The 16,690-nt window shown below is 37.9% G+C and overlaps 2 long non-coding RNA genes across 2 annotated transcripts; both read left to right on the forward strand.

Moving 5' to 3' along the window:
- Positions 1-615, forward strand: LOC110937178. The gene is made up of 2 exons (XR_002590624.2): positions 1-191; positions 345-615. It is a non-coding gene; the product is annotated as an uncharacterized LOC110937178 (long non-coding RNA).
- A 3,169-nt stretch (positions 616-3,784) lies between these two features.
- Positions 3,785-6,354, forward strand: LOC110937179. The gene is made up of 3 exons (XR_002590625.2): positions 3,785-3,909; positions 4,914-6,022; positions 6,176-6,354. It is a non-coding gene; the product is annotated as an uncharacterized LOC110937179 (long non-coding RNA).
- Positions 6,355-16,690: the final 10,336 nt, after the last annotated feature.

Genomic DNA, 16,690 nt, shown 5'->3' on the forward strand with positions numbered 1-16,690 from the left:
AACCAAGTTATTATTGAATATGTTTGAAAGTGCAGGTTATGAATGTCGGACTTTCGAAGTGTTGATATAATAATGAAACGGTTGAATGTTGAAAGGATAATCGGATTGAAGTAACTTATGCGGTTAGAATATGCTGTGGACGTTTTAGTTTATACAACATTTTATGTTTGGTCGTCATCATCTACCAACGGGTTAGTTGTTTTAAAATATATGTCATACCCATTTAATTGGGTAATCGAATGCGTGAGTGAAATGAAAGTACATACACGAATGGAACTAAAGTGACGGTTTTATAAGTAAATAAGTAAATGACTAACTTTTTAAAGCTTTGTTGTTGATTGTAGGTAAATCCTCAATTCAGGCGACTTGGAGAATCGGAGCGAGCGCGTGTTCATGTTATGTCATACCAAACGCTTCCGCTAGCTTGTTCAAATGTTTTTAGTCCAAATTTGTTGTATTGATTCTTAGTAGTATTTTGTCGAATGAATCGTAGAATTGTATCTAGTTTGATTATGTTTAAAACAGGGGTATGCTCGTTTTATGGACGGGTCATGCCCAATTTTTGTTAAATTAATGCACCTGCGTTATTGATATTATCATTTAAAATTCCGAAAAGTTGGACACTTCTAAGAGAATTTTTATATTTCTAGTGTCCTTTAGTCGTCTTTTATTAGACGCAAACGCGGACGTAACAAGTTGGTATCAGAGCCTAGGTTTGAGGGATTCGAGCAAGAGTAATAGTGCTTGAACTCAAACCGAAGGCTCGTGCAAAAGTGTGCTCGCTCCAAGATCGCCAATGAGGTAATACGCTAAGTTCTCGGTAAGAATAATAGTATGTGTTATATGTTTCGAATGCAAAATAGAAGCTAAGTTTATAGATGAATAGATAGGGAGGCCATACGGAGATTACGAGAACCGTATGGCTGGAAATATGCACAGGAAATGGTCAAGGTAACAAAAAAATGACACAGCAGCGTTTCAGCATTTCGACAGGCCGTCGCCGACGCCGTTATTGTGCGTCGCCGACGCCCCCAAATGGCCGACGGCTTAATTTGCTGCTTACGGGCTTTTCTAGCCGACGGACACTTACAGAAACCGTCGCCGACGGACCTTCCGGCCGTCACCGACGCCATGCACAAATCTCAGTTATTGTTTTGTTTTGTTTTCCGTATTTTGAGTCTCCGAATTGTTTAAAGACCTATTAAACGCTCATGTAAGGGCCATATAAGGCCTAATAAGATATGTGAGACCACACATAGTGGTTACAATGGAAGGAAATTGTAAAAGATGAAAGTAAGGTGTCTAAGGACACGAACAAATGATAAAGTCTAGAATATAAGAATGTGAATATAGTAAAGTCGAACTAATGAACTATGATGTGTTGAAAGCTTATGATCCGTATTAAATGTAAACATGACATTGTGTAGATGGCTGATGCAAGCAACGTTAATGATGATGATTATACTATTCGTCAAGAAGCATTATTCAACAAGATCACAGAAGTGGCGGAAGGGATGATCCGTGAACGCGGTCTAGGACCGACATCAAGGCAAGTAATAAGACGAATTGACCCCTGGTACGTAAACTCAACGCGTGGATGTATGAAATGGTATGATTAGGCAAGTGAAAGAAAATTCTAAATGAATATAATAACAACATGGTAAGGAAGTTTTAAAAATGTAACACGTGCCAAAACTTAATTCTTCGGGCATAATGTGGCGATTACGCGAAGACACGAAACTAGTACGTGGATTGTGTACCTGGCCAGTACACAAGAAACGTATGACGTTCGTGAGACCGCGGTAATTGTTACAGGTATGTCCGTTAGAATTGGGTAGCAGGTGGGCGTATGGGTGAAATGAGTAGTAAGACTTTCGGGAGATTGAGAGTATTACGTAAGGGTAAAAAGTGCAAGTGATAAGAATAAAATGTTGAATCCGTAAAAAGTACAGACCAACAATGTATGAATGCGATGCTTGAACCCGCGAGACGGATTCAAGGAATGCAAGATACGAATGCGATGCTTGAATCCGCGAGACGGATTCAAGGAATGCAAGATACGAGTGCGATGCTTGAACCCGCGAGACGGATTCAAGGAATGAAAGATACGAATGCGATGCTTGAATCCGCGAGACGGATTCAAGGAATGAAGGATACGAATGCAATGCTTGAATTTGCGAGACGGATTCAAAGAATGAAAGATATGGATGCACTGCTTGAATCCGTGAGACGGGTTCAAGGAATGAAAGGCATGAATGCAATGTTCAGTTCCGCGAAGCGGACTTAAGGTATAAAAGGGCGAAACTAGTCTACATAAGAAGAAGTCGATAGCTTGACCATGTTAAGTAAATGCAAAGCAAATGAGCAAAAGAACGATAAGAATGAAAATATTCGAATGTGTAAGTAATTACGGACCGAACAAGTAAATATTCCTTAAGTAATATGACCCAAATTATGTTTAAACTTACATATATATATATATATATACATATATATATATACATGAGTATATTTATGCAAATGCGTTGTATGCAAGAATGGTAGAAGTATTAAATGGGACATACGGGTCAGATGGCGATCGCCATTTGAACTCGGTAGTTAATGATTTGAGTTGTTAAGTTTTATACTCATAGATGAGCTTGAAGAATAGAGACGCAATGTCACTAATCGGAAAGGAATGATCATCGTAAGGCATGGATAACGAATCAATGGAATTTACTTCCGTCAGGTATGCTCGTAATGATTGTCGAGTGGTATAGAACTTGAATGCTCGTAATTGTGGAAATTCTGATAGAATGTAAGAGACGACAAGTATCATTAAGAAATACTAACCTTGATGCTCGGCTTGTTGGCCATGTTCATTTGAACAAGACATTGTAGAAAAGATAAGCATGGCATGAATAACAATAGTAACCATGGAAATAATGCTTAGTTTTCGTGTTAAGTACGGATAAGTAAGTTTAAGAAGGGTGATTTTGGTTGTAACCGTAAGTATTTCGAATGATTATAAATGCGTATGATAAAATATCGACCCCTCCTATAAGCGTAAGGGTAATCAGAAGTAAGGATAGAAATGGAATGTTAAGGAAGGCTCATAGTGAATAAAATGAAAGATAGCATATGATGTATGAGTAGAATAAAATAAATTGATTTATTTCAATTAGTAAATATATATATGTAATATGCTTAAATAGGATGTTAGAAACAAGCCATAGACTTAGTTTGTATGATTAATAACTGTATACACTTGGAATAAATTCGATGAATGAAGCACTAGTGATGGTATGTGCTAGGAGCTAGCATTATAAAATGAAAACGACACTAATAAGAGCTCTGGATCAGAGTCTGACTTTAATGCGATTATGAAAGTAATTTACTTGATTTAAGAACAGAGGGACAATGCGTACAAAGACGTTTATGAATGAATGAAACTCTTGCCAAGACCTCGAATGCATCCATGTGGTGTTAAGCCTCGTGAATGAAAAGATGAAAAAGTAGGAATAGAATTGGTCCAGTTGGAATGAGAAAGGTTTCGGGGACGTAACCTCTTTTAAGGGGGGTAGACTTGTAACGCCCCAAAAATGAAAACTCAATAAAACAAGTGAGGATAAATAACAAATTTAACATAATTAAGAATTTATGGCAAGATGGTAGTTAAATGTGGTTTAAAGATTAGAATTGTAATTAGCAACTAAGTGAAGGGGGTAAAGTGCAAAGTGATTAAACTTAAATTAGTAAAAAAAAAATTTAAACCCCAAACACAGTGAGTGTGTCTGGGGGATCGATCGAACAAGGCAGAAGGAGGGGGAAACCCTAAACTCAAGAAATCAAGCAATTGAAGCCTAAAATCATAAGAAAATCCAGTGCATGAGCCCTCTTATCGATCATCTAAGCATACCTAGTGAAGTGGTAAGTCGAATTTCTGGATTTGGTGAATTGTAGAAAAAGGGTTTCAACCCAATCATGAATTCGTGGTATGATTTGTGCTAATTAGATGTTAGGGTTACTCCCTAGAGTGGAAATCATGCTTGATTTTAGTTTAATTGAAAGAAAATTTTATAAACCTACTTGTATTAGTAGAGATGATGATATGGATGATTATACATGTTCAATGCTTGTGTGATGTTACTATTTGATGTTGATTGTAAGAAGTAATTGATAGATAATGGTATAAAAGTTATATAATTCTAGTTGAAATTGATAATCTATGTTATGAACTAGGAAGAGTATGCATAAAATACTTGTACTGTATGCTTAAATGATGGCATGCACACCAAGTGTTTGATGAAATGCATAGGTGAGATTATCGGATAAGATTGGATGTAAACAATGAATGAATATGTATAGGAAGTAATAATTGTGTGTTGAATAGTGAATTAACATAAGAAGTGTGCTTTAGATATAATTCATGTAGAAGATTGGATTTGCTAGTATCATGTGGTAGTAGTATGCTTTAGGAATGGTACCTTATGCTTAAATGATACAATGGATTCCATGGGTTGCCGAACTTTCTAAATATGGTTATGAATTAATTGTAAGAACGTGAATGTACAAGGAAGAAGAAATATTCGAATGATGATTTAGGTTGGCGAATCATGGATTATGATGCTACAAGTAGGATTACATAAATACTAGTATGAATGGAAGTTGTTTATGTACATACGTGGAATCTAGGTGAATGAGGTTGTATGTGTCTTACTGCATGAGTGTGAAGCGTATATAGTATAATGGGTATGTTCTAACATGCCATGATTTGATGATATGCTAAATTGTATGGAATTGGAATGAAATAATTGTTAAAATAGGACTTGTGTATGTTATAATGGACTAGTGAAAGTCAATGTGACCCATGTGTTGGAAATGGATGTTATTATGTATAAGCGTATATGCTAACAATGTTGTAAACATGATAGCTTGAAAGAATAAGAACCATGTCAAGATGGACTCAAATATGGAAGGCTAACGGATCAAGAGGAAATGAGGAAGATATGCACAAACTTGGACGCACGAGGTAAGTGATTTCTATAATCACTTCTTTAGTTGTTTAAGTAATATGATGTTTTAATTGTTAAGTTCATACGAAGTTGAGGTCAAATCAATAGATTATTTTGATAAATGCACGAATGGGTCGAATAATTCATAGATGAATAACAAGCCGAATATGTATAAGTTAAGAAATTCCTTAACTCGGATGTTTGACTTCAAGATCACATGATAGGATATTAAATTACAATCATATAGGAAGAAACGTGACGCAAAACGGATGAAAAATGAGAGAGTTATGTCCGTTTCGGTAAGGATTAATGGCTAGGAAAAGTGCAGAGTCGACACGGCCGGGTGGTGAAATGACACGGCCGGGTGAAGGTTCTGTCAAAAATATTATTTATGTGATTTATGCGCCGTAGGCTTCGGTATATTATCCGTGAACTACGACGGGCCTCCCAAACATGATTTCGAGTGTTTCCTTGACGATTATAAGTTGTAAACCCAAGTCAAAGCCTCATGTAATTTATATAAGAGTGTGATAGATGTATGTAATGAAGTTGGACATGTATTACATGTAAATGTATACAAAAATACGTACGGAATATGTAGGTATGAATACATGATTGTAGGTATGATTAAATGTATATTAGGTATGTAGATGTGTATGATTGTAAGTTTGTATGTGTGCAAGTATGTGCGAATGCATGATTTGGATGCATTTGAGAATTAGCGTTACTAATAATGCCCTTGGGTTTGGAATATAAGTTAATTGGAAGCATTTAAATGGTTGACGTCCTTTTTATGAAGATGTAGTAAATGAATATGTTGAGATTACGGGTTTGGCTAACCAAGTTATTATTGAGTATGTTTGAAAGTGCAGGTTATGAATGTCGGACTTTCGAAGTGTTGATATAATAATGAAACGGTTGAATGTTGAAAGGATAATCGGATTGAAGTAACTTATGCGGTTAGAATATGCTGTGGACGTTTTAGTTTATACAACATTTTATGTTTGGTCGTCATCATCTACCAACGGGTTAGTTGTTTAAAAATATATGTCATACCCATTTAATTGGGTAATCGAATGCGTGAGTGAAATGAAAGTAAATACACGAATGGAACTAAAGTGACGGTTTTATAAGTAAATAAGTAAATGACTAACTTTTTAAATCTTTGTTGTTGATTGTAGGTAAATCCTCAATTCAGGCGACTTGGAGAATCGGAGCGAGCGCGTGTTCATGTTATGTCATACCAAACGCTTCCGCTAGCTTGTTCAAATGTTTTTAGTCCAAATTTGTTGTATTGATTCTTAGTAGTATTTTGTCGAATGAATCGTAGAATTGTATCTAGTTTGATTATGTTTAAAATAGAAGCTAAGTTTATAGATGAATAGATAGGGAGGCCATACGGAGATTACGAGAACCGTATGGCTGGAAATATGCACAGGAAATGGACAAGGTAACAAAAAAATGACACAGCAGCGTTTCAGCATTTCGACAGGCCGTCGCCGACGCCGTTATTGTGCGTCGCCGACGCCCCCAAATGGCCGACGGCTTAATTTGCTGCTTACGGGCTTTTCTAGCCGACGGACACTTACAGAAACCGTCGCCGACGGACCTTCCGGCCGTCACCGACGCCATGCACAAATCTCAGTTATTGTTTTGTTTTGTTTTCCGTATTTTGAGTCTCCGAATTGTTTAAAGACCTATTAAACGCTCATGTAAGGGCCATATAAGGCCTAATAAGATATGTGAGACCACGCATAGTGGTTACAATGGAAGGAAATTGTAAAAGATGAAAGTAAGGTGTCTAAGGACACGAACAAATGATAAAGTCTAGAATATAAGAATGTGAATATAGTTAATCCGTTTACCCTGTTTCCCAAACATATCCATAGGTGGTGGGGGCTTCCCCATGTTAACCACTAGACCTGTTTACCATATCGACCACTGACTAAAGTAAGTTGGTGCCCTGACGTCAATGTCTATCATCATTGACTAGTGCCCAGATCCATTAGTTCACGCCCGTCCTCTGCGGCACGGTGTGAGGCTTGTCAAACCTAAATAGCGCTATCTAACTAATGACCCGCTCGCCATTGGCCCGGCGATTAAGTCGATACAAAGTGAGGGACTTCATGATAGAATTTTTGGTCTAGTATCCGTGTTGTCACCCTTCAGTAAAGAGGGTGTGTACGTAATCCCCAAACCAGGAGATTACGCAGGTTCCGATTATATTTTTATCACGTGTTGTCACCCTTCAATGAAGAGGGTGTGTACGTGTCCCAAACCAGGAGATCACGCAGTTTCAGTTTCAATCCTTTACCCATTCCCAACCCTTGGGAATCCCATGCCTTGTGGAAAGTGTGAACTCACCTTTGATTGCTCGGTTGATCCCTTAAAATAGCTAACGGTCAGGTTTGGTCAATCATGTCCGGCGATCGGTGTCGGAGGAGTGGTGATGTGCTCTGGTTGCCGAGGGAGGGAGAGAGACGAGAGGTGATGTGCGTGATGGTGAAGGAAGCTACCGCCGATTGCCGTAGGGTTTGCGTGTTATGCATGAGGGTGACCCTTATGAATATATATACATGTATGATGTATCCACGCAACTTACAATCTGAACATGGCAAGGCGGTGGAAGTTTATGTGTGTGGGCCGAGGTATGGGGTGAGCTGGGGTGGTAGAACTTGGGCTCCGAGGGGGATTTGGGGCTGCTGCCCAAAACAAAACGCACAATAGGGGGTTAGGGTGTGGGCCGATAACTAACAATTCATGGATAAAAAAAAAGGTGGTAGTAGTTGCTGTTGTTGATCATAATATATCATTTTTTTTTACAAAACCTACAAATGAATAATTAATTAGTTAATTATAAAATGAATAGTGATCACGCTAAGGTCGGGCCTCATAAGTTTTCGAGCTATGCGAGTGGGTTGCATCGACACGCAAGACAAGTGCTAAGGTTCAAACGGTTCAGGTCGGTACAACACGGTAAGGATTTGGTTAATTCGTCGAATAAAATAAGCATAAGAGTTGATTCATAAAAACGAAACAAACGGTTTGTACCTTGAAGTTACGGGTTGTCACAGAAATGACACTTATGTCATGGACATGGGTGCTAAGGATCCAACTGCTGTGGTGGCGTGTTTACTATCAAAAGCATCTGAAGCTGAATCGATGTTGTGGCACAGACGCATGGCCCATATTCACTATCGAAAAATGAATTACCTTGTTAAACATGAGCTAGTGAAAGGGGTTCCAATGCAGAGGTTTCAAGTGGAAGACAAATGTCTTCCATATCAAAAGGGAAAACAACATAAGAAAAGTAAATTCCATAGATGCCCCTTATGAATTACTTCACATGGATTTATTCGGTCCAGTGAACGTGAGGAGCATAGGTGGAAAGTACTATTGTTTAGTTGTCACTGATGATTACTCACGTTATTCATGGGTTTTCTTTTTAGGTACAAAAGATGAGACAGCAGAGATGTTGATAGATCTTTTTACAAAATTGGAAAATGTCCATGATGCAAAGATCAAGAAGATAAGGAGTAATAATGGCACGGAGTTCAAGAATCGGATTCTGGATCTCTATTGTCTTCGCAAGGGAATTGAACATCAATATTCTGCTCCTTATACGCCTCAACAGAATGGAGTCGCTGAGAGGAAAAACAGGACGTTGATTGAAGCCGCTAGGACGATGCTTTCAGATTCTAAGCTACCAGTTCTTTTATGGGGAGAAGCTGTGAATACAGCTTGCTACGTCCTAAACAAAGTTTTGACTGTTAAACGTTTTAACAAAACTTGTCATGAGTTGATGTTTAACAAAAAGCCAAACTTAGAAGGCTTTGACCATTTGGATTACCCTGCACCATTGTGCGTAATAAAGATAAACAAAAATTCGGTGAGGTGGCTGACGAAGGCTACTTTCTAGGTTACGTACCTGGCGCACCAAATAAAAGGGTTTTTAATCTGAAAACTGGTAAAATTGAGGTTGTGTTTAATGTTGAAATTACTTCTTACAAACCTCAACAGTCAACGAATGGACTTGCTATATTATATGATTATGAAAGTGTTTTTAAATCATTTAATATTCCTGAGTTTTCCAATGCAGATGAGTCTCAGTTGATTCAAACAGTGATAAATGAAAATGATGAAGGCGAGTTCATGCCTAGATCAAATGTTGATATGACAGATGCTCCAGAAACATCCCAAGGTGCTGCTGATACTAATTCAAGCGATAGTGAACCTGAACCCAATCAGGGGGAGGATTTCATTAATCCGTTTGAAAATCAGAATATTCAGGGGGAGGTTGGATCAAACCTGGGTGATAATCTTGAAGTCGATGCTGTTGCTACTACACGAGCAAATAGAGATCATCCAGTTGACATGATACTTGGAGATCCTACTGCAGGTGTTCAGATAAGAAGAAGCATAACAGCGAATACAGTTTTATTTGTGTCGATTGTGAAGACTAGGATTGTGAACGAGTGCTTGTATAGTTGCTTTATTTCAAGAGGAGCCGAAGAACATTCATATGGCTCTAAAAGACAATTCTTGGGTTGAAGCAATGCAAGAGGAATTGGCCCAGTTTGCAAAGTTGAAGGTTTGGGAGTTAGTTAACCTTCCTAAAGGTGAAAGAGAGATAGGCACTAAATGGGTATTTAGGTGCAAGAAGGATGAAAGAGGAATTGTGACGCGAAACAAGGCTCGATTGGTTGTCAAAGGTTTCAATCAGCAAGAAGGGATTAATTACAATAAGGTGTTTGCACCAGTGGCAAGGTTGGAGGTAATTCGTTTGTTTCTAGCTTTCGCAACATTCAAGGGCTTCAAAGTTTACCAACTAGACGTGAAGAGTGCGTTTCTTTATGGGAAAGTCCAAGAGGTGGTGTATGTCTCACAACCAGATTGGTTCGTTGATCCAGATTATCCAGATCGGGTGTATAAACTTGATAAGGCTTTGTATGGATTACATCAAGCTCCCAGGGCATGGTACGAGACACTGTCTACACATCTGATCAAGAATGGTTTTGAAAGAGGTCAGATTGACAGTACACTTTTCATTAAGAGGAAGAAGGAATATTTTCTGTTGGTACAGGTGTACGTGGATGACATCATCTTTGGGTCATCTGATGAAAACATGTGTAAAGAGTTCGAGAAGGTGATGAAGAGCAAGTTTGAAATGAGTGCCATGGGTAAGCTATCTTACTTTCTGGGATTACAAGTTGAACATAAGGAGGATGGGATGTTTATTCATCAAACAAAGTATGTGTATGACATTTTGACTTGGTTCAAAATGAATGATTGCTCTACTTTTAACACACCCATATGTAAAAATCACAATCTTGGCCCAGATCATGAAAGTACTGAAGACGTTAATCCAAATCAATACAGGGCAATGATTGGTTCTCTAATGTACTTGACTGCTTCAAGACCCGACATCATGTTTGTCGTATGCTTGTGTGCCAGATATCAGGCTAATCCAAAAGAGTCACACGTGAAAGCAGTGAAGCGTATTCTTCGTTACTTGAAGGGGGAACCTAAACTTGGGTTGTGGTATCCAGCTGATAGTGATCTAAATTTTGTTGCTTACACTGATTCAGACTTTGGAGGATGCAAGTCGAACAGAAAGTCTACAACAGGTGGTTGTCAGTTCTTAGGAGGCAGGATTGTGTCTTGGCAATGCAAGAAGCAATCTTGTGTGTCTACCTCTACGTGTGAAGCTGAATATATTGCTGCGGGAAGCTGCTGCTCTCAGGTTCTCTGGATTCAAAAGCAAATGTGCGATTACGGTTTGGATTTCACTCGTACTCCTATTATGATAGACAATAATGCCACAATTTCTATAACTAATAATCCCGTAAAACACAGTCGCATAAAACATATTGACATTCATCATCATTTTGATAGGGCTCGCTTTGAACATTTAGTCGAACTCAACGGGATGAGGAATCCTGAATAACTGGTTTTTCATAAGAATTTTGTAAATAGTTTACTGCTTTTCTTAAAAATAAAAAATGAGTTATCACTGTGTGAAAAAGGAGAAATGATAGTACATCAGCAAGTTAGACTGTCACACTGAAAATGAATTAAATTGCTTAAGTGTGATAGCAGCTTCATCATACGATGTACCAGTAGGAAAAAGCATGAAATAATAAACTTACCAATGTGATATAAACCTAAACGAACTGAATATGAGTGGGGAACACATCAGTGGTGTATGGTTTAATGACCTTAATTCTTGCGTTGATAGATTGCCAAAATCTGAGGTTTTGGGTCTTTATGCTGTTATCTGGGGATATCAGGGTTATCCTTCTGCTGCATCCAGATACATGCTGACCTAGGCACAACCAGGATATCTTAAAAGAGCAAAAAAAATGCCAAATCCCATAAATGAAGAAGCTCTCCTAGAGAGTCATTCAAAATGTGCAAAATGCATAAATCGTACAAAAATGGTATTTGTCTTAGCCCTCGTTAGATATTTTGGTCTCTTTGGTGTACGGAAGTACTGACCTGATCACCAATTATCTAGACGTTGAGAAACAAAACAGATGAATTCAGTATACCTACCTACTACGATGAATCTTTGTGCATACCTTGATCGCGGGGGTACATCTTGAAGTGGGACACACTAGTATATCAGTAATAAAATTACTTTAACGTTTCATATGGTAATGGAACTTGAAATGTTCATGCATTTTGTTTAAATGGACAAACATACTGGTAATCGTCTTGGACTGCTTTTCACGAAAACTTAAATAAAGAATTATCTAATAGTGTGAAAACAGTTTGATTCTGCTGATATGATCTTCTTGCACATGATTCTCACAAAAAGAAGTATTGTAAAAAATTTTTAGTTTAGTTTAGTTTGTCTTGAAAAATATCAAAAATACCAAAAATATTTTTTTTAAAAGACTTCCATTTTAAATTGACAGGTAGTTTGTTTTTGCAAACAAAGATAAAAATTGGTTTATCTTGAAATGTGAAAAAGACTAATGGTTTTTCGAGATACTTGCTTGTGTTGCTAAACAGATTGATGCAGTTATCAAAATGAAGTGCAGGATACAAGTAAAGTGCAGATTGAGAATGAAGTAAAGAACGTGTGAAGATGCATGGTAGGATCCTTCTACTACGTTGCAGAGAGAAAGTGATATGAAAAGTTGGAGCTTACTTACTTAACCAAGAATTGCTAGCTAACTGATCTACAATGAGTGAAAGTTTTGGAGATTGGAAGCATCAGCTAAGGGGGAGTCTGTTGATGTCAGAAACCGTGTAGCTGACGCTATCCAAAGACCAAAAGAACACAAGATGTTTGAAGAAAAAGTTACACTTTGAAGCTATTGTCATGGGGGAGTCTGTTGGTACATATTCGGTGACAACAGCTTAATAGTTTGTTTATTTAGTCTTTGGATATTTTGTAATGGGCTTAGCATATTGGTTAGTGAGTTTATTATTGTAATCGGCTTGGAAAATGGCCTAGCCCAGTAGAAAGCCCAGTTCACAGACATGTGGTATATAAACATGTTTTGTGATTAGGGTTTTAAGGGTTAGAGAGTTTTAGAGAGAGAAAGTCTAGAGAGAGGGAGAGAATTCGAAATTAGGGTTCTTGAGACAAGATCACAGATAGTGGCTGTGAGGTTATGAGGTCTTGAATTGATTGTAAAACTTCTAGTTTGGATAATCAATAGAAGACCCGTTTGATTGTGAATTCTGTTTTCTACTCGTTTCTGTAACAAATCTGATCCAGAGGATTGCGCACTTTAGGTTAGATATACAATTCTATGACGATCCGTACGAACAAGGGGACCTACATGTTGGGCAGAAATAGGAGAAAGTCAATTATCAGGTCCCGAAATTGTACAGGAAACCACCGACAAGATAACACAAATCAAGGAAAGACTGAAAACAGCTCGAGACCGCTAGAAGAGTTACGTTGACAATCGACGTAAGCCGTTAGAATTTCAAGTCAGAGACAAAGTACTCCTGAAAGTTTCTCCTTGGAAAGGAGTAGTCCGATTCGATAAGAAAGGAAAACTGAGTCCAAGGTATGTAGGACCATTTACAGTTATCCAACGAATAGGACCGGTTGCCTATCAATTACAACTTCCAGAAGAGTTAGCCGGGGTACATGATGTGTTTCATTTATCTAACCTTAAGAAGTGTTTATCTGACGAACCACTGATACCTCTTCAAGATATAGAGGTAATGAAAAGTTAAAATTTGTTGAGAAACCTCTTCAAATAGAAGACAGAAAGGTCAAGCACCTCAAACACAAGAGATTGGTGTTGGTTAAAGTAAAATGGGATTCGAAAAGAGGACCTGAGTACACATGGGAAGTGGAATCGGATATGAAAAGAAAATATCCTTCCTTATTCCAGTAAATCTCGAGGACGAGATTTTAAACAAGGTGGGGAGGATGTAACGACTTGCACAAAAATGTCCTAAAATGCTCCGTAAGTAAAAACTCGAGCCCGTATATCTTTCCTATTTACAAAAATCCAAGAAAACAAAATTTCTTAGCTTGTCGCGGGCCGCGACCCATTAAAGGCAAATCTCTCACGGGGCGCGAGGGACTGATGATGATCCGGATAACATTGACCGACACGTGTCGTCCACGTGTCAAGCCGACATGGTGACACGGCAGCCCTAGCAGTAGCTAGGGTGTCCCTCTCGGGCCGCGAGGGACTTCACTATGGGCGTCACGGGGCGCGAGAAAGTCACAAATCAGCTATATTCTGAGCGTTGCATAGACAGTCTTCTGTGCTCGAAATTCCCTTCTAAAATCACCATATTCTGCTCTAAATACACGTCCAAAATACCGAAACGCTGCTACGATAACGAGGTAATAACTCGATCACTGCTATGATACAATGTCCGATCGATTAAAACTGATTCGATGGATGTTTAAGTGCTGCTTAAATTTGGGCTATACTTTGTCATTCGTCGTGAGGGTTTCGATCTCGTGAATTATCGTAAACGTTGAATTAATTACTAACCTGGTTTCGTTTGCATTGTATATTTTACTAGGTTTACCAGCATAACCAGTAGGTTACCTGTGACTGTCTAAATCTGCAATGTGAGTAATTATCTTTTTACCAAATTGCTCTCAAAACCCTACTTGTTTTCAAAGTTATAATTACAGTGATTAAGTCTTTGTAATCTACAATTACTGCCGGTATGTGGGGTTTTGTATACACTACTTGATAAGCTTCACCATTGGACAACGGGTTAGCCAATGTGTGATATGACCATAGTCACAGATCCGGTCGAGTGACAAATACCGATTTGGGGTAATTAGTTGATATATAAACATTGTAATCGCTCTTAATACTGTATATTATTACAATGTGTCTTTTGTACAAATGGAATGTATTCGCCAGTATTTTTCGCTGATCAAATCTTTTTAGAACATGTTTTAGGTGATTTACTGTGAACAAGGAAAAGTGTCGCGTCGCACTCCAGCTTAAATGAAGTGGCTCAGTAAATAAATAAACATGTTTTCTGTAATCAGGGAATTTCCCAGTGAAATTCCCAACTTGTAAAATACGGGTTTTGTCCCGATATGAATAATAAAATAATCCGGTGTTTTCCTTTTTAACGGTCCTGTTAAAAATTTCCGCTGCCAATTAAATACCAATACCACGGGTTTCTATGTAGCAGCTTCCGAATCAGGCAAAACGGGTCGAGGGCCGTGACAGTCGGCTTATTTGTTAATGAAAGTTATATTTCAAAAAAAAAATCGTTTGAGTGTTTCGAGTTTGTGAGTTTGATACCCGTACAATGAAACACAATGTTCTATATATCCTTGGAACCAACGTGTCGTTTACCTCATACGACACATACATAAACTTTCAAGTAATTACATACATAACCTTATAGTTTATTTACATAATACTAATGCTAAATACATTATAACATAAGTATAAATACGATCCATAACTTGTGGTTGAGAGAGATTATATCTAACACGCACCCCCTTAATTACGATCAACTTGTAGCAGGTCTTAGACGCAAAGCAGTTCTCTCATAGTGATGAACTTAAATCTTGGTAACGCCTTTGTTAGGATATCTACTTTCTGAAGTTCTCTAGCAATATGTTCCACAGTTATCTGATCCTTTTTCAATGCATTCACGTATGAAGTGATAATGATTATCAATGTGCTTGCTTCTACCATGAAACACGTGATTCTTCATTAGGGCTATTGCAGATCTGTTGTCAATCATTAATGTCACTTTTTCTTCTTTCCATCCGGTTAAAGCACTGAGCAGTCTCTTTACCCATAATGCTTGACATGCTGTTGTAGTTGTTGCCATAACTCAGATTCACAAGATGATATTACTATGGTATGTTGCTTTTGTGTGCACCAACTAATACGAGAGTTTCCAAAGTAGAATACTATTCCAGTTGTGCCTTTTCCTTTTCAGTATTGACTCCATAGCTACTATTATTAAATCCAAGTAATTTGCATCCTCCATTGCTTTGATATGTTATACCATAGTCTTTTGTTCCCTTGATTTTAAGTATAACTTGCTTGGTTGCTTTTAGGTGATGCTCACTAAGTAGTCCTATAAAATAGCTTAGAGCTGGTCTTGTGTGTAGAAGAAACCTCAGACATCTAATTATACTTCTATATTTGATGGAATCAACAGATTCTCCACCTTCCACTTTTGTATATCTAAGTCCGGGGTCCACTGGTATCTTAGTGTCATTACTCTCAAGCATTTCAAAATCCTTGAGAATCTTGTTTACATAACCAGTCTGTTTGATTGAGATATCACCCCCTATTTGGGTGAGTTCTATACCCAAGTAGTAGGCTAATAATCCTAACTCACTCACTTTGAATTTTTCTTCCATTTGTGACTTGAAATTGTCAATTTCTTTCTTTGGTGATCCAGTGACAAATCATCAACATAAACCCCTAATTATTAGATTAGAGTTAGAACTTGCCTTAGTATAAACCGCTTGCTCTAGATAACACTTTTGGAATCCAAGTGACTTCATTTTGTTGTCTAACTTTACATTCCATGCACGAGTTGTTTGTCACAGTCCATACAATGCTTTTGAGAGTTTGTAGACCTTTCCTTTATCTTGTGGCTTTACATAACCTTTAGTTGAGAAACATTCACTGGTTAAGAAACATTCACTAGTTGAGAAACATACTGTCACACCCCGATTTCCACGTGTCTCACCGGTGGGCCCGGTGGGGGATTACCGTGACGATGTTGGCAACAATATAATCAAACCACACAATTATATGATGCACAGCGGAAGCATAAGATAAATATATATATTTCAACCTCTGGTGATAATATCAATGTATTACAGAAGTTGAATATCCACAGTGGATCGTAAATAAAGGTAAAGTATTGTTCCATTAGATACTGCAATCAAGCTTGCGAGGCTTATCCCGACGCTAGGGAGCTAATACCAGCCAATTACGTTTAGGTACCTGCACTTAATCTTTTTGGGGAAAATACGTCAGTTTACACTGGTAAACACATTCAACTGACACATTTGAAAATGTTTATTAAAATTGATTTGAATGCACAAGGCACAAACTCTTTTTAACTTGGGAAAATTCATAATGATCTTGTGAACGTTTTACATGTTCTTTTATGCGTTCAGTAGCCCGGGTCGTGCCGGGTTAAAGATTTATAGACACACCACGTTTGCATAAAACCGTAGTACAAAAACCAACGGCTACGTCTTT

The sequence above is a fragment of the Helianthus annuus genome, chromosome 4 (genome assembly GCF_002127325.2).
Source record: "Helianthus annuus cultivar XRQ/B chromosome 4, HanXRQr2.0-SUNRISE, whole genome shotgun sequence".
NCBI lineage: Eukaryota > Viridiplantae > Streptophyta > Magnoliopsida > Asterales > Asteraceae > Helianthus > Helianthus annuus.